Source organism: Hypanus sabinus, chromosome 29, assembly GCF_030144855.1.
Source record: "Hypanus sabinus isolate sHypSab1 chromosome 29, sHypSab1.hap1, whole genome shotgun sequence".
NCBI classification, from domain to species: domain Eukaryota; kingdom Metazoa; phylum Chordata; class Chondrichthyes; order Myliobatiformes; family Dasyatidae; genus Hypanus; species Hypanus sabinus.
The window spans coordinates 6051266-6076673 of NC_082734.1; the positions used below are offsets into that span (position 1 = coordinate 6051266).

General features: G+C 45.7%; 1 protein-coding gene across 5 annotated transcripts in view; it reads left to right on the top strand.

The window, feature by feature from the left end:
- LOC132382926 (suppressor of cytokine signaling 1-like) overlaps nucleotides 1–25408 on the top strand; it is a 74497-nt gene that overhangs the window by 42107 nt on the left and 6982 nt on the right. The window lies entirely within an intron of this gene.

The window sequence follows — 25408 nt, forward strand, 5'->3', positions numbered from 1 at the left end:
ACACAAGGGAGGCTGTGGTAGAACAAAGGACCCTCCGGAAAATCCTGGCAATTCTGGACAATGTTTCTCACCCTCTTCATGTCACCTTGGCTGATCCGAGGAGCACTTTCAGTAACAGACTGAGTCAACTGCACTGCTCCAAAGAATCATTCATACCCTTGGCATTAGGCTCTATAATGACTCAACCTATAGCCTGGGAAGTGATGACCTCTCCTTCTGTTAGACTGTTTGCGGTAACTTTTTAAAAATTCTTTCTTAACTTCCCTTCTAATATTTGAATATCTGCATTTGTAATGCTGCTGTGACATTGTAATTTCCATTAGGATCAATAAAGTATCTACCTACCTTCTGAATGACAGTGAGTACGTGCCCAGAGCCACCAACTGGACCTCATCTTCTCATTCTCAGAATCATTTTTCTGAACCTTCTCTGAACCCTCCCCAATGTCAGCACAGCTTTTCTGAGACAGTGGGTCCAAAGCCACTCACAACAGTCCAAGTGAGGCTTTATCAGTGACTTGTAAAGCCTCAACGTTACACCCTTGCTTTTATATTCTAGTCCAATGAATGCTGACATTGTATATGCCTTCTTCAACACTGACCCAACCTGCAAGTCGATCTTTAGGGAATCCTGCATGAGAACCTTCTTGTTCTGGCTTCTTCCCCCTTCTTTTCCAGTCCCAATGAAGTGCCTCAGCCTGAACCGTCAACAGTTCATTCCTCTCCATAGATGCTGCCCGACCTGCTGAGTTCCTTCAGTTCCGTGTTTGTTGCTTGGCACCATTTACTGAGCACTCGCTTGAACAAGGCTTCAGCCTCGTCCTCAGTACTTGCACGCTGGCACTACTTTTGTTGAGCGTGGTGTGGTATTGCACCTTTTCCACCGTTCACAACTGAATCACAAAGATTTAATCTCACCATTGACTGTGGCAGAAGTTAGTTGTGTTTATTCCAGTTAGATCTTGCTGTTTAGCAGACAGTTCGCCCTCCGCTACACCTTCACCGTATCTATGGTGATTGATCGATTGGTTGTCCTTCAAGTCCGATGGTGACAGTATTTTGAAACCTGTGTTTAAAGAAGAAAAGCCGCTGCGCTGGGGCAGTTCCACTCTCTCGAACTTGGAAGTACGAGCGGTCATCACAACGTGGTTCTACCTCGGCTGCAGTGGGTGACCATGACGTGTCCTGTGCCTGGTCCCGTCCTCCGGTCTCCACGGAGCATTGCAGATCTCATCTGCCCAGTCCGCTGGAGCTGGCTTCACATCCTAGGATGGGCATGTCTGTGAAGCAAAGTCAGAAATATGGTGTGAAAAATCAGAATCACCAGCATACCTCATGAAATTTGTGAACATTGTGGCAGCAATACAATGCAATACATGGTAAATATAGAAAAAGCGGAATTACATTAAATATATATATAGTTAAAATAAGTAGTGCAAAAACAGAAATAATCAAAATATTGATGTGGTGTTCATGGGTTCAATGTCCATTTAGGAATCAGATGGCAGAGGGGAAGAAGCTGTTCCTGAATCACTGAGTGTGTGCCTTCAGGCTTCTGTTCCTCCATCCTGATGGTAGCAGTGGGAAGTGGCCACATCCTGGCTGATGGGGTCCTTATTGATGGACGCTGCCTTCCTGAGGCACCGCAACTTGAAGATGTCTTTGATACTCTGGAGGCTCATTCCCGTGATGGAGCTGACTAATTCTACAACTTTCTGCAACTTCCTTCAATCTCGTACAGTATACGAGACGGTGATGCAGCCAGTCAGAATGATCTTCACAGTACATCTGTGGAAATTTTCAGGTGTTCTAGGTGACAAACCAATTTTCCTCGAACTCCTAATGAAATATAGCCACTGCCTTGCCTTCTTCATAGCTGCATCGATATGGTGTGTCCAGGTTAGGTCCTCGGAGAAACTGACATCCACGAACCTGAAATTGCTCACTCTCTCCACTTCCGATCCCTCTGTGAGGACTGGTTTGTGTTCCCTTGTCTTACCCTTTTTGAAGTCCACAATCAGTGCCGAGTGCAAGGTTGTTGCTATGACACCACTCAACTAGTGGAAGATGCTACAATTCCTCATGTTAGGAAGCATCTGTGGTGTTCTGGACTGATGAACTGTCGTCACATCTAACAACAGCTAGAAATAAAACAAGTTTTGAAATGTAGAAGGAAGGGACTGTCCTGTGATGTGATGGAGATCAGAGAAGGATTGAACAGCACAAGTTATTACGTGCAATCATGAGGGAATCTGCAGATGCTGGAAAGTCAAGCAATACACACAAAATATTCTGGTTACTGCATTACAGCAATAGCATAGAGACTTTGGGAAGGGTGCAGAGGAGGTTCTCCAGGACGTGGCCTGAATTAGAGGTGCGCAGTACAAGGAGAGGTTGGTCCAACTTGAGTTGTTTATTCTGGAGTGTCAGAGGCTGTGGAATCGACATGATGGAAGTTTATAACGTTATGCGAGGCCGAGGCCCAGATAAGTTAGATGGAATATTTTCCCCAGGGTAGACATGTCAGAGCTATGAGAATATGCATTTACTGTGAGAGGGGAAAAGTTTAAATGAGATATATCAGGAAATTTTTTTTAATACAGAGAATGGTAGGTCTCCCCATGGATGGTAGGGTCCTGTGTACACAGTGCTTCTGATAGATGACCCTGATGGAGGGTCGACCTACCATCCATCGGGGACATTTATCAGGAGTGCTGTGTACGCCGTGCCCTTGGTGTTCTCAATGATCCCACCCATCCATCCAGCATCCTCTGACTTTCAACCATCAGGCAGGAGACTCCTATGCATAAAGACAAGGACAGGCAGGATGGGAACAGTTTCTTCCCTCAGGCCATTAGGCTTCTGAACTCCCTGCATTCAAAGTGTCACCAGATAATTTGTACTGTACCCTACCATATTTAATTTATAAACTTCACTTTGTTTATCTTTGCATAATTCATCTGTAGATTTAATTCTTACATTCCTAAATTATTGTGTGTTATGTGATTGGTCCTGGGTTCGAATCCAGACAGCTCCTTGCCTGCTTTCCATCTGCGCTGGGTTGAGTGTCCAGCTAGCAACTCGATCTTGTGAGAAACAGACAAAAGAAGCGCTAAAGAAACTGCCTGATGTGCCACAAAATGTGGAAAGGAACAATAACAATGGGTACTACTGTACTTTACACCCTGGTCCAGAGAAATGTTGTTTCATTTGGCAGTATACTTATACATAGTTAAATGACAATAAACTTGACTTAGCATGATTGAAATGGCTGCCAAGGGTATTGGTGGAAGGAAGCATAGTAGCTTTAAAGAGACTTTCAGATATGCAGGGAATGGATGTGGATCCTGAGCAGGCAGAAAAGATTACATTTAATTTGGCACCATGTTCGGGACAGGCATTATGGGCCGAAGGGCCTGTTTTTGTTCCACATTCTAACAAATGGTGTTGGTGATGACAGTTGGAAAGGCCACAGAGATGGAGGAGACATCTGAAATCTCCAGATGAGAGAGTGAAACAATAAACTTAATGCTCGAACTATGAGATAGGAAACTGCAGAGGCCGATTCTCTGAAATTGCTGAAGACTGTGATATGCTGAGCTGAACAAGGAGAATCTAGACCGGAGGTCATAGGGTCATTGGAAGGTTATAGAAACAGGCCTTGCGGCCATTGTCATCGTCACCCATGTACACCAATCCTGAATTAATCCATTTTTCATTTGAGTCTTAAAAATTCGCTTTACTTGTCACATGTATATTGAAACATACAGTGAAATGCACCGCTTGTGGCAAATCCAATCAGCAAGGATTGTGTTGAGGGCAGCCTGCAAGTGGCATTGTGCTTTTGGCGCCAATGTAGCATGCCCACAACTCTCTAACCAGTGCCCTTGGAATGTGGGAGGAAGCCCGCATAGTCACGGGGAGAATGCAGAGAATCCTAACAGACAGCAGCAGGCGTTGCACTAACCCTGCTTCTGTGAGGATGGAAGCAGGCCATTCAGCCCATCATGTTCATTCCACCCAGTGGGAGCCCATCTGCAACACTTGGTCAGGTTGGGAACGGGATGTAGAATTGAGAGGGCTTGTCACTGGAAGCCGAGGGTTTTCCTCGTGGACTGGGCTTGGAGACCATGGAGAACATGTTATCAGCATCAGATGCCGTGCACCAAGCTGGAAGATCTACACGCAAAGCGCTGGGATGACATACATGATAATCAGCAAAATCAGCCTGCAGCAGGCAATGCTAAGCAATCTTGAAACCAGCAGATCAGACTGAAGCTCCGCAACCCTCCCACACCTTGTGAATGGTGGTAGATCTTAAACTGCTAACAGGATCGATGAAAGCTCAAAAGTCAACGTCAAAGTAAATTTATTATAAAAATACATATGTGTCACCATGTCCTACACTCATTGGCTACTTTAATTGGTACGCCTGCTCATTAATGCAAATACTTATCAGCCAATCATGTGGCAGCAACTCAATGCATAAAAACCTGCAGACATAGTCAAGAGGTTCAGTTGTTTTTCAGACCCAACATCAGACTGGGGAAGAAATGTGATCTAAGTGACTTTGACTGTGGAATGATTGTTGGTGCCAGACGGGGTGGTTTGAGTATCTCAGAAACTGCTGATCTCCTGGGATTTTCACACACAACAGTCTCTAGAGTGGTGTGGAAAAACCTAAAAATCATCCAGTGAGCGGCAGTTCTGTGAGCAAAATGCCTTGTTAATGAGAGAGGTCAGTGGAGAGTGACCCGACTGTTTCAAGTAGACAGGAAGCCAACAGGAACTCAAGTAACCACATGTGACAACAACGGTGTGCAGAAACAGGTCTCTGAATGCACAACGCATCGAACCTAGAAGTGGACGGGCTACAGCAGCAGAAGACCATGAACATACACGCAGTGGCCACTTTATTAGGTACAGGAGGTGCCTTGACTCGCACTTTTCTCTATTTTCTCTACTCTCTTAGAAATTTGTGAAGATTTGACAAACTTTTACAAACTTCTATAGATGTGTGGTATAGCATATATTGGTTGGTTGCATCACAGCCTGGTATGGAATCACCAATACCCTTCTACGGTAAATCGTACAGACTGTAATGGATACGGCCCAGTCTATTACAGGTAAAGCCCTCCCCACCCTTAAGCACATCTACACAGAGTGCTCTCGTAGAAAAGCAGCATCCACCATTGAGGTCCCCCCACCACCCAGACCATGCTCTCTTCTCGCTGCTCCCACGGGGAAAAAGGCACAGGAAACTCAGGACACGCTCCACCAGGATCAGGAACAGTTATTATCCCCCAACTATCACGCTGTTGAACTAGAGGGGTCACTTCACTCACCCCATCACTGAAGTGTTCCCATAAACTATGGACTTACTTTCAAGGACACTTAATCTCATGTTCTTAACATTATTTATTTTTTCTTTTGCCTTTGCACAGCTTTTGTTTTGCACGTTGGCTGTTGCCCATCCTGTTGGGTGCTGTCTTTCATTGATTCTACTGTGTTTCTTGTACTTACTGTGAATGCCCACAAGAAAATGAATCTCAGTGTTGTGTATGGTGACATATGTACTTTGATAATAAATTTACTTTGAACTTCAAAGTTCAGGGTGAATCTATAGCTATCCAACTAGCTTGGAGTGCCACCACCCTTTTCTGGGGGGGGCGTCGGTGGAGAAGAAATTTGCCTCAGGAAACCCAGTCTCTGATGTGGTCTTATAGTCTAAGTATTGAAAGGCCTTGTTGAGTCAAGTTCCTGGTTGATGGTGTCCCCCAGGCTGATAATACACGGAACAAGATTCTGAGACGGTGGGGGCCTCGAGAGGGATCATCTCATCCACAATAATTCTGATTGGTGGGGTGCTTGATGATGGGGTTGCAGTGAGTCAGCAAAGAGGCTTACTGAGGGCACTAATTGTTGTCCTTTTGGTCACCGACCAGAAAATTAATGATTAAGGGAAAAAAATAAATAAAAGGAAAATCTTTCACTTGTTAGATAAGGGTGTAAAATTGTTACTTTTCTTGTAGTTCCTATCCTTCCTTGTGCTTTTATATAATGATTATTTATGTGTAGTTGTTCAGTAAAGTTTTCAGTAACTGTAGCATAGCTGCTTCTGTATTTTTCTAGAAGCTTCTTAGTTTTTCTGCTGCAGGTGTTCATAGAGATGAGAGAGGATCCACAAACACATCGGGCCACTTGAATCTGGCATTCTCATAGGTTCATTGTTATCACTGGAATGCTGTTATCTTCTGTAGTCAAAGCTAGTTTTTGTGTGTGTCAAGAACATCCACGACCTTTTGTTCTCAGTGGTTCCCTTTGTTCTAGTAACACTTAATAAAACGGTCCTAAGTAACAATATTTATGCCTCACTAACGCAAGATCTGGTATTTCTGTACTTAATGCACATTTTATTCCATATCCATACTTTAACTTATAATTTTATTTTTATATAATCCTTTATTCTTTATAATTGTTGAAAGTTGCTTTTTGTTGCATTAGGGTTAGGGTTAGCCCTCACCAACACACCACAGCGAATTCCTAATAACTATAATTGTATATGGCAATGAAAGTTAATCCTTGATGTATTCATTACAAGATTCAAAGTCAAAGATTCAAAATGCATGCATTATCAAGTATGTATACAGAAAAAAAAATCTGAGAATCACCCTCCCTCAGGCAGCCATGAAACAGAGAGGCACCATGGAACTGGTTCAAGAAAACATCGAACACCCAACGCGCGAAAAAAAGAACAAATTGCGCAAACGGCCAAAAGCGAGCAAACAACATGTAGAATATCAAACATCAAACCAGCAGTCCTGCAGTGTTCAGTTTGGTTTCATTCAGTTCCGCGCCGTGCCGTTAGCCCACTACAGGCCGCAGGGCCGCTCTCCACTGAAGTGCACCAGTCCACATCGATCGCCCTGATTAATCTGCTGAAAGTTAAAAAGAGTAAACAAAATCCAGGACATGTAACATGAACCTTAAAGTCCCCCGTAACAAGTCCATGGCTTCGCTAATCAATCCTGGTAACGAGGATCCCAAGACTCCTGAGCTTCTCTCCAATAGGGAGAGGGAGACCGGTCAAGCTCAGGCAGATAGAATCAAACACCCTCCTGCCCTCTGCTCTCGTCTTAAGTCGACCTCAGACTTGCTCAGCCACTCAATTGGAGAGAAGCAGTGGAGGCAATCATGGGCTCACACCCTCAGGGAGAAGCGACGGAGCTGATCATGGGCTCGTGCCCCATCTCTAGGCTTCCTGCACACTGTGTGCTCCAAACCTCACCAAATTCCCTTAGAGACAGCAACGTGCTCTATTTCAGCCCCAAAACATGCCATCAAAATGTAAATCCCAAGTTCCAATCACATGCGGCTCAGTAGTAGAATCACATTTGAGCGAGGAAGCAGTTTTGTGAACTGTCAGCAGGACGTCACCATTGGTTGCGTTGCTCACCGACACTACCTTGGCAAGGGGGCCAAGCTCTGAAGAGTTCCCATTGCTCTACAGTTGAAGTACTTCAAGCAATGCTGTTATTTTTATTTCAGAAACACTACTGTTAGTCTCTGTAAGCAGGCAACGTGGGAGTGAAAGGTCACCCCAGGGTAATGAACGGATTGTTATAGCCACATGTAAGTCAGCTTTGTCCGTTAAGTCAGAAAGCACACACAAGAAAAGCACTTGGTATGGTAACCACAGTGTTGTGACGAATGGTATTGAAAGCACCTAGGACTGAGGAAAGAAGCAATGACTGAAAGTGGGGAGGAGGTTAAACTAGTTCTGCCATTCTGGATGTATGTATCTATGCAGGATTTTTAACTTACTATTCTGCTTTGCTTGTTCTTATGTTCATAAGTTGGGTGAAAAAGGATTTGGTGTTTTCCCGATATATATATATAAAACCATATAACGATTACAGTACGAAAACAGGCCATCTCGGCCCTTCTAGTCCGTGCCGAACGCTTACTTTCACCTAGTCCCACTGACCCACACTCAGCCCATAACCCTCCATTCCTTTCTTGTTCATATACCTATCCAATTTTACTTTAAATGACAAGATTGAACCTGCTTCTACCGCTTCTACTGGAAGCTCGTTCCACACAGCTACCACTCTCTGAGTAAAGAAATTCCCCCTCGTGTTACCCCTAAACTTTTCCCCCCTAACTCTCAACTCATGTCCTCTTGTTTGAATCTCCCCTACTCTCAATGGAAAAAGCCTATCCATGTCAACTCTATCTATCCCCCTCATAATTTTAAATACCTCTATCAAGTCCCCCCCCCTCAATCTTCTATGCTCCAAAGAATAAAGACCTAACTTGTTCAACCTTTCCCTGTAACTTAGGTGCTGAAACCCAGGTAACATTCTAGTAGATCTTCTCTGTACTCTCTCTATTTTGTTGACATCTTTCCTATAAAATAATAAAATCTTCTTAGGATAACAGCCGGGTACAGGTATTGATCTTGACAAAGATGAAGGTCTCACTTCAAGTAAGAACTGGAATTCGATTGTAAATGAGGTGGGATAGCGGAAACCTGATTGGTTGAGGACTAGCCAATCAGACGGACGGAAGACGGGAGTTGAGCATATATACCACTGGACTAGACACACCTAGGCATCATCCCTCATAAGATGTCAGAGTTTGTCATCGAAATGTCAGCTAAATTCGATACTTGTACCCTGCTGGAAGCCTGAGAAGAGTTTATTCTTAACTTTAGTATTCTTAATCTGGGGATGGTAAGTAATCTGTTTAACATTGATTGAGGTATAAATAGAAGGATGTCCCTTTAGAAGAGATATGAGAAAGAATTTATGTAGCCAGAGGGTGGTGAATCTGTAGAATTCATTGGCACAGATAGGAGGTTGATAGATTCTTGATGAGAAAGGGTGTCAAAGTTTATGGGGAGAAGGTGAGAGAATGGGGTTGAGAGGGATGATAAATCAGACGTGATTGAATGGTGGAGCAGATTTGATGGGCTGAACTCTGTTCCTATGTCTTATGGTCTAATATTAGTAAAGGTACCAGACTTGCTTTCTTTCAGGCATTTCAGAGAACAGGTTTGTAGTGAAAGGCAGTATTTCCTGGAATAGAAATCTCTTGTTGCTATCCTGGAATCGCAATCGAAATTTGTGCAGTTGTGTTGCTGGAATGGGACTTATGCCCCGAACCTTCGGAATGAGTTGACAAGGTGCTCGCAGACTTACACGACGTGCCGTCGTTAGAAGAGAGCTCTGCAGAAAGCCTGCTTGTGCACAGATCAGACTCCAATCCCAGCCCACATATTCTGCATTCCCCAAGAGTGTTGATGTCCACTGAATCCAACTTCACCCACTGGGGAGGAGATTTGATAGGGGTAGACAAAATTATGAGGGATATAGGTAGGGTAAATACAGAGCAGCTTTCCCACACTGAGGTCGGATGAGAGTACAACTAGAGGTCATGGGTTAAGGGTGAAAGGTGACATGTTAACAGGGAACTCCTTCACTCAGTGGGCGGTGAGAGTATGGAATGGGCTGCCAGCGCAAGTGGTAGATGTGGGTTTGATTTCAACATTTAAGAGAAGTTTGTGTAAGTACATGGACGGGAGAGGTGTGGGGGACGACACTCCAGGTGCAGGTTGATAGGAATAGGAAGAATTCGGCACAGACTAGATGAGTTAAAGGGCCTGTTTCTATGACCCTGTAAGTGGAAATATTTCCTGCTTGAGGTCAGCAAATTCCGAGTGCCTGATCTAGAGTGTTGTTAGAGAGAAGCTAGAGTGCCAGCTGGCATTCATTACATGAATATATGTCCTTGACATCCAAAGTATGAGAACTTCAGCCCATGCAAACGTAAGCTACAGCAAGGAAAGCAATACTAGTGTACCGCTCCAGGGAGGCACACGGGTAGAAACAGTGCTGTGAGTTTTAAGAACTGCAGCTGAACTGTCAGCAGGCATTTATGTGGTTGAGCTCGGGCAGATGGGGCTCATCAGCCGGGGTTGGCAGCTCAAGTAGCAGAAGGAAAACTCTGATCTCAAGCCCCCCCGTTGGCTTGCGGCTGTACCCACTGATGAGTAAGGCTTCAGGAGTAAATCCCAAGGGAACGTTCCGGAGCTGGAGTCCCTAGGGCAGTCCTGCGTTGAGTTCAACGCTGACTGACAACTCCTGTGACGTCACCAGTGGCAAACAGAATCGGCCTCTGCCGTTCCTTTGGATTCATCAGCTGCATGGAAAGTGTGAGCCTGCTACATGGGCAACAGCTCTCTCTCAGTACTGTACTGCCCTGGCTTGTGTATCGAACACAGACAGCGAGGACGCAACATCCATGCACGGCCTCAACCATTGGGGGGCCTCTATCGATCGCTACTGAATGCATTGTCTGTAAAGAATGAAAAGTGTATGATTTATTCTTGTAGATACTGTTCCTATTCTGAATAACCTCGTTAATTTTTTTTGTTATTAAAGGAAGGTAATACTAAATGGAGGCAAGCTGACACAGATTATTGGGGGGATTTGATGTGTGGGAAGCTGTCTGGTTAGCTGGCCGAATGAATCATGATTTGGTGTTGATGGTTAGCCATGAGGTACTTGTAATGACCGTGCAGAGCAGGAAGTCTGACAAATGGAAACAGTATACGGATGAAGTGGCAGCCACATAGAAGAGACGAGGGTATATCGCATCAAATTACACAGGATGCATAGCAGGCTATACCAAAGCATAAGTCTTCACCCACTCTCACACACCTATCCATCTACCCAGCCCCCCCCCCCCATAGAAACATGGGACATAACAGCACGGTGTGGCTCGGTAGTATGGTGGCCAGTGCACCGCTTTACCGTGCCAATGACGCCAGTTCGATCCCCGCTGCTGCCTGAAAGGGGTTTGCACATTCTCCCCGTGAGGGCGTAGGTTTCCTCCGGGTGCTCTGGTTTCCTACCAGAGCTGTACCGGTTAGTAGGTTAATTGTTCATTGTACACTGTCCTGTGATTGGGCTAGGGTTAAATCGGGGTGGGGGGGTGGGGCTGCTGGGCAGCACAGCTCACGGTGTGGAGGGGCCTACTTCACACTGTGTCTCAATAAATTTTTAAAAATTAATTATCCTTAATGAATGTCCTACTGCTACTCCTGTCACTGGGTTCCACATAGTTACCTCTCTTTGTGTAAAAAAAAATGCATCTCTGAAATCCCCTATTTCTTTCCACCTTAAAATTATGCCCCCTTATGTTAACCATTTCCTCCCTGGGAAAGTCCCTGGCAGTTCACTTCATCCAAGCCTCTTATCAGCTTGTACACCTCTAACCACGTCACCGCTCTCATCCTCCTTCGCTCCAGGGAGAATCTCAGGGTTGTATATGGTGACATACATCCAGTATGTACTTTGATAATAAACTTAATTTGAACTTGGAAGGGAAATACTCTCCATGAACCGGTGCGGCACCTTTGAGGGATCTATGGACGTGGACCCCAAGATCCCTCTGTTCCTTCACTCTGCTAAGAGTGTTGCCATTACCCCTGTGTTCTGCCTTCCAGTTTGATACTCCAAAGTGAAGCACTTAGTCCATGAAAATTAGACTGTTCAGCTCATCGAGTCTGCTTTGTTATTTCATCATGGCTGAACCATTTCCCTCTTAACTCCATTCTCTTGCCTTCTCCCCATCCCTCTATTCTGTAGCTGTGCCCTCTGGTCCTCGACTCCCTCACCATAGGAAACATGCTCTCCACATCCACTTTATCTAGGCCTTTCAACATTCAATGAGATCCCCCTTTATTCTTCTAAATTCCAGCAAGTACAGGCCCAGAGCCAACGGTGGCGCATCATATGAAAGCCTTTCATTCCCAGAATCATTCTCATGAACTGCCTCTGAACCCTCTCCAATGTCAGCACATCCTTTCTGAAATAAGGGGCTCAAAACTGCTCACCAGTGCCTTATAAAGCCTCAGCATTACAGCCTTGCTTTCATATCCTAGACCTCCCAAAATTAATGCTAACATTGTGTTTGCATTCCTCACTACTGGCTCAAACTACAAATCAACCTTTAGGGAATCCTACATGAGGACTCCCAAGTCCCTTTGTACCTCAGGTTTTTGAATTCTCTCCCTGTTGAAAAAATTGTCTATGCTTTTATTTCTTCAAAGTGCATGACTATACACTTCCCTACAGATATTCCATCTGATACTTCTTTGCCCATTCTCCTAATCTAAGTCTTCTTGTAGCCTTCCTGCTTCCTCCACATTACCTGCAACTCCACCTCTCTTTGTATAGTCCACAAACTTGACCACAAGGTCATCAATTACATCACCCATATCACTAGCATACGATGTAAAAAGGAGCGGTTCCAACACTGGCCATGTTTGGACACTAGTCACCAGCAGAAAATCAGAGAAGGCTCCCTTTAATCTGACTCTTTGTCTTTGGCCAATCAACCACACTTCATCTATGATTGTATCTCCCCTGTAATACCACGGCCTCTTGTTAAGCAGCCTTGAGTGTGGCACCTTGTCAAATACCTTCTGAAAATCCAAGTAGACAACATCCACCAATCTTCCTTTGTCTATACTACTTATTGTCATTTCTCCAGGTGGAACTCCATCTGTCACTTCTCAGCCCAACTTTGCATCCTGTCAGTGCACCGATTTTTAAGCAGGTGAGGCCGCACTTAGAGTATTGTGTTCAATTCTGGTCACCTCATTATAGGAAGGATGTGGAAGCTATGGAGAGGGTGCAGAGGAGATTTACCAGGATGTTGCCTGGTTTGGAGAACAAGTCATATGAAGCAAGGTTAGCAGAGTTGGGACTTTTCTCTTTGGAGTGTAGAAGAATGAGATTGACATTAGGAAGGAAATAGTGATGAGTAGGCTGATGGGACTGAAGGCTGACAAGTCCCCAGGTCCAGATGGTCTGCATCCTAGGGTACTAAAGGAGGTGGCTCTGGAAATTGCGGATGCATTGGTAATCATTTTCCAATGTTCCTTAGATTCAGGATCAGTTCCTGAGGATTGGAGAATGGCTAATGTTATCCCACTTTTTAAGAAAGGAGGGAGGGAGAAAGCAGAGAACTATCGACCTGTCAGCCTAACATCAGTAGTGGGAAAGATGCTAGAGTCTATTATTAAAGATGAAATAGTGGCATATCTAGATAGCAGTGATAGGATTGGGCTGAGCCAGCATGGATTTACCAAGGGTAAATCATGCTTGACTAATCTATTGGAGTTTCTGGAGGATGTAACCAGGAAGTTAGACAAGGGAGATCCAGTGAATGTAGTGTACCTCGATTTTCAGAAGGCATTTGATAAGGTCCCACATAGGAGATTGGTGGGTAAAATCAGATATTGGTGGGAAGATATTGACATGGATAGAAAACTGGTTGGTAGATAGAAAGCAAAGGGTGGCGGTGAATGGGTGTTTCTCGGAATGGCAGTTGGTGACTAGTGGGGTGTCACGGGGCTCGGTATTGGGACCACAGCTGTTTACGATTTACATCAATGATTTAGGTGAAGGCATTGAGAATAACATCAGCAAGTTTGCTGATGATACTAAGCTAGCTGGCAGTGTGACATGTGATGAGGATGTTAGGAGAATTCAGGGTGACTTGGATATGTTGAGTGAGTGGGCAGATACTTGGCAGATGACGTTTGATGTGAATAAGTGTGAGGTTATCCACTTTGGGAGTAAGAACAGGAAGGCAGATTATTATCTGAATGGTGTAGAGTTAGGTAAGGGAGAAATACAAAGAGATCTAGGAGTCCTTGTTCATCAGTCACTGAAGGTGAGTGAGCAAGTTGCAGCAGGCAGTGAAGAAGGCTAATGGAATGTTGGCCTTTATTACAAAGGGAATTGAGTACAAGAGCAAGGAAATCCTTTTGCATTTGTACAGAGCCCTGGTGAGAGCACACCTGGAGTATTGTGTACAGTTTTGGTCTCCAGGGTTAAGGAAGGACATCCTGGCTGTAGAGGGAGTGCAGCGTAGATTCACAAGGTTAATTCCTGGGATGTCTGGACTGTCTTACGCAGAGAGGTTAGAGAGACTGGGCTTGTACACGCTGGAATTAAGGAGATTGAGAGGGGATCTGATTGCAACATATAAGATTATTAAGGGATTGGACAAGATAGAGGCAGGAAATATGTTCCAGATGCTGGGAGAGTCCAGTACCAGAGGGCATGGTTTGAGAATAAGGGGTAGGTCATTTAGGACAGAGTTAAGGAAGAACTTCTTCTCCCAGAGAGTTGTGAGGGTCTGGAATGCACTGCCTCGGAAGGCAGTGGAGGCCAATTCTCTGGATGCTTTCAAGAAGGAGCTAGATAGGTATCTTATGGATAGGGGAATCAAGGGATATAGGGACAAGGCAGGAACCGGGTATTGATAGTAGATGATCAGCCATGATCTCAGAATGGCGGTGCAGTCTTGAAGGGCCAAATGGTCTACTTCTGCACCTATTGTCTATTGTCTATTGACTTGATAGAGGTCTATAAGATTATGAGAGGCATAGATAGGGTGGATACTGAGTACCTGTTTCCCAGGGCACCAATAGCAAACACCAGAGGGCAAATGTACAAAATTAAGGGAGGGAAGTTTAGGGGAGACATCAGGGGTAAGTTTTTTACACAGAGGGTTTTGAGTACCTAGAATGACTTGCCAGGGATGGTGGTGGAAGCTAAAACATTAGGGGTATTTAAGAGCCTCTTGGACAGGCACATGGATGAAAGAAAAATGGAGGGTTATGGGGTAGTGTGGGTTTAGTACTTTTTTTTTAAGGATTATATGGGTTGGCACAACATGGAGGGCTGAAGGGCCTGTACTGTGCTGTAGTGTTCTATGGTTCTTTGGTTCTAAGTCTGAATGATCCATCTTCTTTCCTAGGAACTAAAGGATCCAGAAACTCATCAGGCCTTTTGAATTCCCATTAAATTTCTTTAGAAATTTTAAACATGCATAAAGTTTGAGCAGGTTGGAGTTATGGAACATACGACATTCAGTAGAACTTAGAACTATGGAACATGGCACATAAAACACGAACATGGATTGGACTTAAGGTAGTGTGAATGAGAGAGTAGATGAAGATAAATCTCCCCCCCCCCCCACCCAAACATGTTGGTGGGGTCAGTAACTCTGGCTTAAAGTGCTAACATGGGCAGAAGCCTTTTCACATTTGAAAATTGCTGGCATGAGCAATTCATGTGTCATATCCTAGAAGGCTGCAGAAGATGAATGGGGCAGGCAAGGTTGGTCTGAATAGCTCTTACTCATCTGGCATGCATGTGGGATTAATGAAGAGTGGTTGAAGGATACATTTTGGTGCTGTACAATGTTTAGCTCTTTGACCACACAGGGCACAGTCAAGTGGCTTGTTTTGGTCAAAGAATAGAGTCTTTATGTTCCAGATTTTTAACGTGTAACCAATTTCCTCTGCTGCCATGGGAAATTTGAACTCGGCTCTCCAAATTTCTAGTTCAGTAACTCGTTCACGAAGCAATCACCACACGCGCCCACACAGACACACATAGAGGCACGCATAAACACACACACTCTCACACATAAACATGCAAACACACACACACTCATACACAGACACACTCACACAGACATGCAGACAGACTCTCTCTCTCCCCCTCTCTCTCCCCCTCTCTTTCCCCCTCTCTCTCCCCCTCTCTCTCCCCCTCTCTCTCCCCCTCTCTCTCCCCTCTCTCTCCCCTCTCTCTCCCCTCTCTCTCCCCTCTCTCTCCCCTCTCTCTCCCCTCTCTCTCCCCTCTCCCCTCTCTCTCCCCTCTCTCTCCCCTCTCCCCCTCTCTCTCCCCTCTCCCCCTCTCTCTCCCCTCTCCCCCTCTCTCTCCCCTCTCCCCCTCCCCCTCTCCCTCTCCCCCTCTCTCTCTCCCCCTCTCCCTCTCCCCCTCTCTCTCTCCCCCTCTCTCTCCTCTCTCTCTCCCTCCCTCTCTCTCCTTCCCTCCCTCTCTCTCCTTCCCTCCCTCTCTCTCCCCCTCTCTCTCCCCCTCTCTCCCCCTCTCTCTCCCCCTCTCTCTCCCCCTCTCTCTCCCCCCTCCCTCTCTCCCTCCCTCTCTCCCCATCTCTCCCCATCTCTCCCCCTCTCTCTCCCCCTCTCTCCCCCCCTCTCTCCCCCCTCTCCCCCTCCCCCTCTCCCCCTCTCCCCCTCTCCCCCTCTCTCCCCCCTCTCTCCCCTCCTCCCCTCTCCCCCCCTCTCCCCCCCTCTCCCCCCCTCTCCCCCCCTCTCCCCCCCTCTCCCCCCCTCTCTCCCCCTCTCTCCCCCCTCTCTCCCCCTCTCTCTCCCCCCTCTCTCCCCCTCTCTCTCCCCCCCTCTCTCTCCCCCCCTCTCTCTCCCCCCCTCTCTCTCCCCCCCTCTCCCTCTCCCCCTCTCTCTCTCCCCCTCTCCCTCTCCCCCTCTCTCTCTCCCCCTCTCTCTCCTCTCTCTCTCCCTCCCTCTCTCTCCTTCCCTCCCTCTCTCTCCTTCCCTCCCTCTCTCTCCTTCCCTCCCTCTCTCTCCCCCTCTCTCTCCCCCTCTCTCCCCCTCTCTCCCCCCCTCTCTCTCCCCCTCTCTCTCCCCCTCTCTCTCCCCCCTCCCTCTCTCCCTCCCTCTCTCCCCATCTCTCCCCCTCTCTCCCCCTCTCTCTCCCCCCCTCTCTCTCCCCCCCTCTCTCTCCCCCCTCTCTCTCCCCCCCTCTCTCTCCCCCCTCTCTCTCTCCCCCCTCTCTCTCTCCCCCCCTCTCTCTCCCCCCCTCTCTCTCCCCCCCTCTCTCTCCCCCCCTCTCTCTCCCCCCCTCTCTCTCCCTCCCTCCCTCCCTCCCTCTCTACCTCTCCTCTTCATCTGGCACAAGTCAGTATATCTGTTCTCCCTTCCAACCTGTTTACATTCTGCTGTTGATCATCACATCCTCTTCACTACTGCCAAATTTTGTGTCATCCACAAACTTGTTTGCACACCCAGTTCTGTTACTTATACAAATCCGGGAAAATTGCAGTGGCTGTAATATCAGTCCAGATGGAACTCAGCTATTCACATTGTTCCAGCCCAAAACAAAAACAACCATCCACCAGGACGTTCTCTGTAGCCATGCTCCCAATGACCCTCTGAGGCCTAAGTGCTTCAATTTTGTCCAGGTGCCCTCTGATGCAATACATCATCAAAATCTCTCTGGAAGAGGATGTATTCTGCATCAACACAGAAAACACTGGAAGCACTCAGCAGGTCTGTGGAGGGAAATGGGCCATTGGGGCCCTTCATCTGGTGATCTGAATCATCAGCTATCCATTAAACCAGTATCTGCGGCCTCCAGTATCTCCATGTTTACTAAGTTGACCACGTTGCCCTCATCAACTCTATCTTTTAGCTGATCTAAAACTCCACCAAATTGGTTAAAAAACATTTTTCTCTGACATAAAGAAGATCCACCCAGTAACCGTTATCATTAACACAAGAAATGCTGGAAATCCAGAGCAATGCACGCAAAATGCTGGAGGAGCTCAGCAGGTCAGGCAGCATCTGTAGGAGTGAATAGACAGTTACGTTTCAGGCCAAGACCCTTCTTCAGGACTGAGAAAGAATTGGGGAGGCTGGGGAGGGGAAGGAGGCTAGCTGGAAGGTGATAGGTGAGGCCAGGTGGGCAGGAAAGATCAATGGCTGGAGAAGAAGGAACCTGATAGAAGAGAAGAGTGGACCATAGGAAAAAGGGAAAAAGGAAGGGACCTGATGCACCATCAATAACTCACACTGAGACGTAAGGCGAGATATCGGCTTTTATTGACTGGAAGAAGGAACCAGGAGTGAGTGTCTATCATACAATGTCCTGGAGACTGAGGCCGAGCGTCAGGCCTCAGATCTCCTTTATACAGGGGCCTGTGGGAGGAGCCACAGGAGCAGTCAGCAGGGGCGTGTCCCGACAGGCACATAGTTCACCACAGGACCCAGGGGGAAGTAATAGGCAGGTGAAAAGATAAGAGTGGGAACTAGAGGCGTGGGGGGGGGGGGGTGGGGTTGTGGTGGGTATTTGTTTACTGGAAGGAGAAATCAATATCCATGCTACTGGAAGAAGATTGGAGGAAAGTGTAGCGGGAAGTCAGAGGTGAGTTCTTTACACAGAGAGCAGTGGGTGCGAGGAATGTGTTGCCAGGGGCGGTAGCAGAGGCTGAGACATTAAGAGCATTTAAGAAATTCTTAGATAGGCACATGGATGAAAGAAAACAGGAGGGCTGTGTTAGAATGATCTTGGTGTAGGCTAAAGGGTCAGCATAACATTGTGGCTGAAGGGTCTCTACTATGTGATATTGTTCTACGTTCTATATGCGATGTTCAATCAACTGACATCCAAAGTCATCAGCATGTCTTACCTACTTTTAAATTTTATGCCACTTAAAAAAGCCCAGAATTGAATAAGCTTTTATTAATCACCAGTCTTGACATGCCTAACCTTTGTCAGTGAGTTGTGCTTATTCACTCTTCAGTTATTTTATTTTTCTTAAAGATACAGAGCAGAAGAGATCCTTCCAGTCCTTTGAGCCACTCTGCCCAGCAGCCCCAGCCTAATCACAGGACAATTTACAGTGACCAATTAACCTACTAACCAGTATGTCTTTGGACTGTAGGAGGAAACCAATGCGTTCCACAGATAGGACGTACAGAGGCTCCTTACAGATGACATTAGGAATATGTACATGGCCCCTCCTCATATATAGTGATGCAGTGTCACACCAGTCACCCCATCTGCCCCGTCAGTCCTGAAGAAGGGTCTCAGCCCAAAAATGTCAATTGTTTATTCCTCTCCATAGATGCTGCCTGACCTGCTGAGTTCCTCCAGCATTTCGTGTGTGCTGTTCATCTAGACTGTCTAGTTCCATTAGCCTGCACCGAGTCCGTAATTCACACCCTTCCCATCCATGTATTTATCAAAATCTCAAACCACTGCTGGCAGCTTGTTCCACACTCTCACCACCCTCTGAGTGAAGAAGTTGCCCCTTGTGTTCCACTTAAACATTTCACCTTTCACCGTTAATCCATGACCTCTGGTTCTAGCCTCACCCAAATATCATGTGGCAGCTAATTTGTGCTCAGCAGACTAGTACAAACAGCAGTGAAATCAAATACCAGGTTTTGAGTAACTACTGTGAAATCAATCTTTCCCAGGGCACTAAACTAATTTTCCCTTTCTTGTTGGAGGATCTGAAACAGGTTTATTGTCACTGGCATAGATTATGAAATTTGTTGTTTTGCAGCAGTGGTGCATCGCAATACATGATTAAAAATATAAATTACAATAAGAAATATATAAAAATAAATTAAATAAGTAGTGCAGTAAGAGAGAGACAAAGAAGTAGAGAGGTAGTGTTTATGGGTTCAATGTCCATTCAAAAATCAGATGGCAGAAGGGAAGAAGCTGTTGAATCGTGAGTGGGTGGCTTCAGGCACCTGTACCTCCTCCTTGACGGTAGCAATGAGAAGAGGGGATGGTCTGGGTAATGAACGTCCTTAATTATGGATGCCGCCTTTTTTAAGGCATCATGTTTTGAAAGTGTCCTGAATGCTGGGGAGGTTACTGCAAATAATGGAGCTGGCTGAGTTTACAACTTTCTGCAGCTTTTTCCCAATCCCTGTGTGGTGGTCCATTCATACCAGACAGTGATGCAGTCAGTTAGAAGGCTCACCTGTAGAAATTAACGCGTCTTTGGTGATGGACCAAATCTCCCCAAACTCCTAATGAAGTATAGTGGCTGTTGTGCCTTCGTTGTCATTGCATTAGTGTGTTGGACACAGAGTAGATCGTCAGAGATGTTGACGTCCAGGAACCTGAAGCTGATCACCTTTTCCGTTGTGGTTCCCTAGATGAGGACTGGTGTGTGCTATCGAGCAAGGTGGGGTCAGTTTAAAATCTTGTCTAAGGGCGACATCTCCCACCAGCACAGGGGATGTGATGAAATGTCGAGCTGGATTAGGTGAGACTTAACCTAGCTCTGAGCCACGTTTTGTAACATGAAGAGGCAAGAGGAGACTCTGCTCAAAATCATGGAATGGTCTTGGGCTAAAGAGATGGCTTCCATAGCGAGGACAACGTGAAACGTGGCTGTTTGGTTGAAATTGTCAAAACGGGTTAGGAAGCAAATGTGCAAGCATGTGATGTGCACAACTGCGGCTTTGACGGAACTTGGTATCCGAAAAGTCTCATTGTCAGGGTGGGACTGCACATGCAACACAGACAGAAAACATGATAAGATGAAAAGCTCATTTTAAATTGCCTCAGGGACAGTGCTATCTCTCTGGTCCAGTCAAAACTTAGTGTTTAAAAATACATAGTTGAAAATGACAAACTCTATGCTGTGGGTTGGGAGAGCTCCACACGTCCTTGTCTTCTACTTCCGTTTTGCCTTCTGCATAGCAAGATGGAGGAAAACTGCAAACACTAACTTCACTGGTTTTTGATTTTACTCAGGAAGATCTCTCAACATTTTGTAGGAAGCAATGCATTTATTCTTGTTAGAGGCTGGGAGATTTTTATTTAGGCGCTACAGCACAGAAACAGGCTCTTCGGCCCATTTAGTTCATGCCGAACTATTATTCTGCCAAGGCCTATCAATCTGCAACTGGGCCATAGCCCTCCATACCCCTCCTATCCATGTATTTATCCAAACTTCTCTTAAATGTTGAAATCAAGCCTCTTATGCTGGCAACTTGTTCCACACTTGCACCACCCTCGGAGTGAATAAGTACCCCCTTATCTTCCCTTTAGACATTTCACCTTTCACCCTTAACCCATGACCTCAGGTGTTGTTGACAAGGCTAGCATTAGCCTTTGAGAAGATGGTGGTGATTTTCTTTCTTGAAACCCCGCAGTTTTCTCTCCCCAGTTTCAATAATTGTTGCTCGTGTAGAGGAGGAACTAACAAGGTTAAGTGGACAGGAAGCAACTTAACTGTGTGTTAACTCAGAGCCAAGTTGATGCCAGGCTATCTATTTGATTTCATTCTCTTTCTACACTGCAGTTTTGGATACCATTCAAAGGGCAATAAGATTCAACCTGAGTAACACACATGAAATGCTGGAAGAGCTCAGCACATCAGGTAGCCAGTCCTGATGAATGGTCGCGGCCCGAAACGTCAACTGTTTATTCCCCTCCATAGATGCTGCCTGACCTGCTGAGTTCCTCCAGCATATTGCTCTGGATTTCCAGCATTCACAGAAGCTCTTGTGCTTTAGATTAGATCTGTGTGTCCGAAAGGCATTTTTCCAACCGTGGGGGACATTCGCAGAGCAGATTACAAGAGTCTAGCTTTTATCAAAAGATAAAGATTTGAAGATTAGCTTAGTTTGTTACATAAAAACATGCTGTGAGATGCCATTTGCATCATTGACCAACAGAGTCCGAGGATACATTGGAGACAACCCCTAAGCGTCATGTGCTTCCAGCACCAACATAGCACTGACCCTAATCGTATTTCTCTGGGTTGTGGGAGCAAACCGAAGCGTACGAAGGAAACCCGTGGCATCACAGGGAGGACACCCCATCCCGTTACAGCCTGTGGTAGGAATTGAACCCCGATCGTTGACTGCTGGTACTGTAAAGCATCGCGCTAAGCCACGGATCTACTGCAGCGCCCCAGATTATTTTCAGTAAACTTTTCGACCTGTTGGTCCAGGTCTCTGGTCTGCTTCTTCTCTTAACAACCGCCAACACTGGTGTTCAACTATTTGTGAGCCCAGTAATGGCTCAGAGCCTTGTGGCAATGGAGCCACTTTTCCCATACTCAGAGACTGATAGATCCCTGATTGTCAAGGCATGAAGGGATACGTGGAGAACATAAGGAATAGGAGCAGGAGTCGACCATCCGGCCCATTGAGCCTGCTCCGCAATTCAGTAAGATCATGGCTGATCTGGCCAAGGACTTACCCCTTCCTACCTGCCTTTTCCCCATCACCCTTAACTCTCCTACTATGTAAAAATCTATCCAATCTTATCTTAAATATATCTTAGGAGAAGGCAGGAAATTAGGGCTGAGCGAGAAAATGGATCGTCCATGATGAAATGGCAGAACAGGCTTGACGGGCCAAATGGCCGGATTCTGCCCCTGTATCTTATGGTGTTACATAGCCTGACATAGCCGGCTTCTAATGTAAGGAATGACAGTCAGTGGAAAGGATCAATAAAAAGAGACAGGGAAAGTATATTTGTATAATGTTCTTGGTAGATTAGATTAGAATATACATAGTTATTAATCACATGCAGTGAAATGCATCATCTGTGTTAACAACACTATCTGAGGATGTGCATTTTGTGCCAATATTTGCACAAAATATTGGCACTTATTCACAGCTCGGTCTGAACCCATCCAAGTCTCCAAGAGACACACACTCAACGTTTTAGGAACAGTTTCTAACCTCCGCTGTCAGATTTCTGAATGGACAGTGAACAAACACCACCTCACTACTTCTGCTCTCTGCTTTGCGCTACTTATTTAATTTTTTATGTCTATATTTCTTAATGTAGTTTTTAGCCCAGTTTATGTCTGCTGTTTCCACTTTTGTCAACATGATATGTCTGTCTCTCTTTTTTTGCCCTTCATGGTTTCTAGAGCTTGTCTGCCCACAACTCATCACCATGGTTCTCCAGTGCAACCTTACCACCTTGAACTTCTTTGTCTCATGTTCTCAATATCTATTGCTTATCTTTTAGTTATTTTTTCCCTCCCTTTTCGTATCGGCACGGTCTGTCATCTTTTGCACATTGGTTGTCCGTCCTGTTGGGCGCAGTCTTGCATTGATTTTATTGTGGTTAGATTTCAATAGGTACATTTAATGTCGGAGAAATGTATACAAAATACATCCTGAAATTCTTTTTCTTCCGCGAATGCCCACAAGAAACTGAATCTCAGCGTATCATATGGTGACGTATATGTACTTGGGTAATAGACTTATTTTGAACTTTGCCCGCGTGCACCCATCTCTCTACACCCATTATCTGTCAGGACGTGGAATGTAGAAGTGGTGGATGTGGGTTTGATTTCAATGGTTGAGGGAAGTTTGGATAAGTTCATAAACAGGAGCAGTATGATCTGGGTGCAGGTCAATGGGACTGAGAATTATAGTTCGGCACGCACGGGTTGGGCCAAAGGGCCCGTTTCTGTAGTGAAGTGTTCTATGAGTCTGTGACCTTTGCATAACATCACACACTTCACACCTTCTGTGCAAGCTGCAAAACTGCAGCAGCGCGGTGTTCTGCAAAGGTGCTGGCTGGACATGTGGGACGTCAGTTTTCAAACCAGTGGTTCAAATTTCAAAGTAAGTTTATTATCAAAGTACACATCTGTCACCATATACAACCCCGAGGTTCATTGCTTGCAGGCATACGTGGTAAATCCAAGAAACGCGACAGAATCAATGAGAGAGTTCACCCAACAGGACAGACAAATGACCAACGTGCAAAAGGCAACAAACTGCAAATGCAAAAAGAAATGAGAAATAAAAATCAAGAACATGAGATGAAGAGTCCTTGAAAGTTAGTCCATAGTTTACAGTTCTGGTCACCGAATTATAGGAAAGATATCAATAAATTAGAGAGAGTGCAGAGACGATTTACTAGGATGTTACCTGGGTTTCAGCACTTAAGTTGCAGAGAAAGGTTGAACAAGTTAGGTCTTTATTCATTGGAGCGTAGAAGGCTGAGGGGGGATTTGATAGAGGTATTTAAAATTTTGAGAGGGATAGATAGAGTTGACGTGAATAGGCTGTTTCCATTGAGAGTAGGGGAGATTCAAACGAGAGGACATGATTTGAGAGTTAGGGGGCAGAAGTTTAAGGAAAACACGAGGGGGTATTTCTTTACTGAGAGAGTGATAGCTGTGTGGAATGAGCTTCCTGTAGAAGTAGTAGAGGCCAGTTCAGTTGTGTCATTTAAGGTAAAATTGGATAGGTGTATGGACAGGAAAGGAGTGGAGGGTTATGGCCTGAGTGCGGGTAGGTGGGACTAGGTGAGATTAAGATTTCGGCACGGACTAGGAGGGCCGAGATGGCCTGTTTCCGTGCTGTGATTGTTATATGGTTATATGGTTATAGAGACAGTTCGCTGTTGAAGTGAGTGAAGTTATCCACTCTGCTTCAAGGTCCTGATGGCTGAGGGGTAATAGCTGTTCCTGGACCTTGTTGTATGGGACCTAAGGCTCCTGCATCTTCTTACTGATATTAACTGTGCAAAGGAAGCATGGTCTGGATGGTGGGGTTCTTGCTGATGGAGGGTGGTGGAGGCTTTCCTACTTGGGAGTGAAGACCTTTTGATACCACACCACAGTGGAGGGTGCACTGATCTCCAAACACTGCACCTCTGTACAAAAGAGGGGACGAGGTGGCCAACGTAATTGAGAAGGAAGTGTATAAAATATTGGCTGAGATAATGTTGTAAAAGGGGAAGCACTCAGGGGTTATTAGCCTTAAAAGTGGATAAATTGGTAAAACCCTCAGTAGCCACTTTATTAGGTACATCTGCTCGTTAATGCAAATAATGACCCAATCTACATTGGGTCTCGCGGATATAGGCCACACCTGGAGCAGCAGACGTGGTATATGGCCCCCAACAGACTCACAGGTAAAGTGTTGCCGCACCTGGAAGGACTGTTTAGGGCCCTGAATGGTGGTGAGGGAGGAGGTGTAGCACTTGTTCCACTTGCAAGGAGAGAGCTCAATGGGGAGGGATTAATGGGCAAGGGAGTTGCATAGGGAGCAATTCCCGTGGAAAACAGAAAGTGGGGAGTGGAGGGAAAGATGTGCTTGATGATGGGATCCTGTTGGAGATGGCAGAAATTCCGGGGAATTATGTGCCCCCCCACCCACTTCTGGCTTCCGCCCCCTTCCCTTCCAACTCTGATGAAAGTCCTCAGCCCAAAACATCAACTGTCTACATTTTTCTGTAGATGCTGCCTGACCTGCTGAGTTCCTCCAGAATTCTGAGTATGTTGCTTGGATTTCCAGCATCTGCAGAATCTTGTGTCAGATTGTCAGATTGGTTTTGGTGTTGGTTTATTATTGTCACATCTTGCAAGGTATGGTGAAAGGCTGGTCTTGCACATTCTCATGCAAAATAAAGTGCAGTGCATCAAGCTGGAGTAAGGTAAAACAGAAACAATGCAGAATAAAGTGTAAAATATCTGGAAAAAGTCAGCACAGATGAAGTTCAAGACCGTAATGAGGTAGACTGTGAGGTCAAGAGTCCATATTGGGCAGGAGGTCTGTTAAAGAGTCTGGGACTAATTGTATGAAAACATGGTCTCTTGCTTCACAACAGAGGAACAGTAGCTCTCCTTGAGCCTGGTGGTACGTGCTTTCAGGCTTTTGTATCTTCTACCTTATGGGAAAGAGGCAAAGAGACAATGTCCAGGGTAACTAGAGCATTTGATTTTGCTGAATGCTTTACTGAGGCAGCAAGAAGTATCTTGATAACTGG